The sequence below is a fragment of the Bactrocera oleae genome, unplaced genomic scaffold (assembly GCF_042242935.1).
Source record: "Bactrocera oleae isolate idBacOlea1 unplaced genomic scaffold, idBacOlea1 ctg00000014.1, whole genome shotgun sequence".
Classification (NCBI taxonomy): domain Eukaryota; kingdom Metazoa; phylum Arthropoda; class Insecta; order Diptera; family Tephritidae; genus Bactrocera; species Bactrocera oleae.
This window is the reverse complement of record NW_027212757.1, coordinates 80,001-82,500: the sequence shown is the minus strand read 5'-3', so window position 1 is coordinate 82,500 and position 2,500 is coordinate 80,001. Positions and strand designations below refer to the sequence as shown.

General features: G+C 30.7%; 1 non-coding gene and 1 pseudogene across 1 annotated transcript; both read right to left on the bottom strand.

Moving 5' to 3' along the window:
* The window catches only part of LOC138858779 (large subunit ribosomal RNA), a 4,660-nt pseudogene extending 3,109 nt beyond the window's left edge, over positions 1-1,551 (bottom strand).
* A 502-nt stretch (positions 1,552-2,053) lies between these two features.
* Positions 2,054-2,232, bottom strand: LOC138858763 (5.8S ribosomal RNA). The gene has a single exon (XR_011397795.1). It is a non-coding gene; the product is annotated as a 5.8S ribosomal RNA (ribosomal RNA).
* Positions 2,233-2,500: the final 268 nt, after the last annotated feature.

Sequence of the window (2,500 nt, the reverse complement as noted above, 5' to 3'; positions counted from 1 at the left end):
TACAACTTAAGCGCCATCCATTTTAAGGGCTAGTTGCTTCGGCAGGTGAGTTGTTACACACTCCTTAGCGGATTACGACTTCCATGTCCACCGTCCTGCTGTTTTAAGCAACCAACGCCTTTCATGGTATCTGCATGAGTTGTTAATTTAGGCACCGTAACATTACGTTTGGTTCATCCCACAGCGCCAGTTCTGCTTACCAAAAGTGGCCCACTGGGCACATTATATCATAACCTCAACCTTCATATCAAGAAAGGTGAGGTTCTTACCCATTTAAAGTTTGAGAATAGGTTAAGGTCGTTTCGACCCTAAGGCCTCTAATCATTCGCTTTACCAGATAAGATTATTTTACATAATTTTTAAATGCACCAGCTATCCTGAGGGAAACTTCGGAGGGAACCAGCTACTAGATGGTTCGATTGGTCTTTCGCCCCTATACTCAATTCTGACAATCGATTTGCACGTCAGAACTGTTTCGGTCTTCCATCAGGGTTTCCCCTGACTTCAACCTGATCAAGTATAGTTCACCATCTTTCGGGTCACAGCATATATGCTCAAGGTACGCTCCAGTTAGAGGTATAAATAATAATAAATTATCATTATACATAACTATATGGAACGCCCCGGGATTGAATTAATAATGTAATACATTAAAAATTAATCCCATTATTAATACAGTTAAGTTAATTTCGCCATTAGGTTTAATATAACCCAATGACTTGCACATATGTTAGACTCCTTGGTCCGTGTTTCAAGACGGGTCCCGAAGGTATCCTGAATCTTTCGCATTGTTAATCATATAAATGCATACAATTAATATTAAAATCAATGATAATAATATTATTGTAAAATTCAAAAGAATTTTAGCATTATATATAATAAAATCTATCAACACTTTATCAAATCATCAGTAATTATTCTATGTTAATAAGCTAAAAGCAAATTAATTTGAATAAACTTAAAAACCAATGATCTTTTGATAAATATTTTATTATGTTAATAGATTACAATGTCCTTATATGAAAAAAATGCACACTATTATTATAATATTTAAAATTAAATACTACAGTTATAATGATGAATTTTTCATAATGGATATTCAGGTTCATCGGGCTTAACCTCTAAGCAGTTTCACGTACTATTTAACTCTCTATTCAGAGTTCTTTTCAACTTTCCCTCACGGTACTTGTTTACTATCGGTCTCATGGTTATATTTAGTTTTAGATGGAGTTTACCACCCACTTAGTGCTGCACTATCAAGCAACACGACTCTTTGGAAATATCTTTCTAGTAATCATTAACGTTATACGGGCCTGGCACCCTCTATGGGTAAATGGCCTCATTTAAGAAGGACTTAAATCGTTAATTTCTCATACTAGATATTAAGATATTCCATACACTGCATCTCACATTTGCCATATAGACAAAGTGACTTAGTGCTGAACTATTTTCTTTTCGCTCGCCGCTACTAAGAAAATCCTTGTTAGTTTCTTTTCCTCCCCTCATTAATATGCTTAAATTCAGAGGGTAGTCCCATATGAGTTGAGGTTGTATAAAATATATTTTAGATTGATTTGTTTATTTTTATTTAATTTTTTTGCTATTTGCTATTTTAAAGAAATATATTTTTATATCTTGATTACTCAATATTATTCAATCTTTTCATCCCTTTTTAAAATTCATAATATAATAATTAATAAAATTAACAACATTATTCCTCCACATATCATATATTTTTTTTTATTATAAATTTTTCTCAATACAATAGAGTGAATTAATTCTAGAATAAAAATTTATTTTATGCTAGACATTCCTCTTATGTATTATTTAATATAATTTAAATAATGTTGAAAATTTTTTCTTTTATGGGAATACTAAGATTCTCATTTATCATAAATTTTCGTTCAAATATGAGGTATTCAAGAATATATTTTCTATATTTCTTTTTATGCTATTAATATTATGGATTGAAAAATACAATCCAATAATATGCCATATGCTTAAATTCTATTAATTGACTAAAAGAATAAGCAACTAATTTAGCATAGTCTTACAACCCTCAACCATATGTAGTCCAAGCAGCACTTTAAAATTAATTAAAGTACATAACAGCATGGACCGCAATATGCGTTCAAAATGTCGATGTTCATGTGTCCTGCAGTTCACACGATGACGCACAGTTTGCTGCGTTCTTCATCGACCCATGAGCCGAGTGATCCACCGCTTAGAGTGATAATTTTTTTGTATTTTTTTAATTCAAAGTCAAAGAATTTTAATTTATTGAAAGTATTAATAATTAATCAATAATAAATTTTTAATACATAAGTTTAAAACATCTTTCAATAAATTGTAATTTTAAACCCAAACATTTGCAGCTGCGCATGTCTTAGGTCAACAAAAACAGTAATACCTTTTATATATTATTTTCTTCTCTATTTGTGCGTTTTCTTTTTTTAAATTTTTCAACATGTTTTTAATCACAAATAGAAAATACCATAAA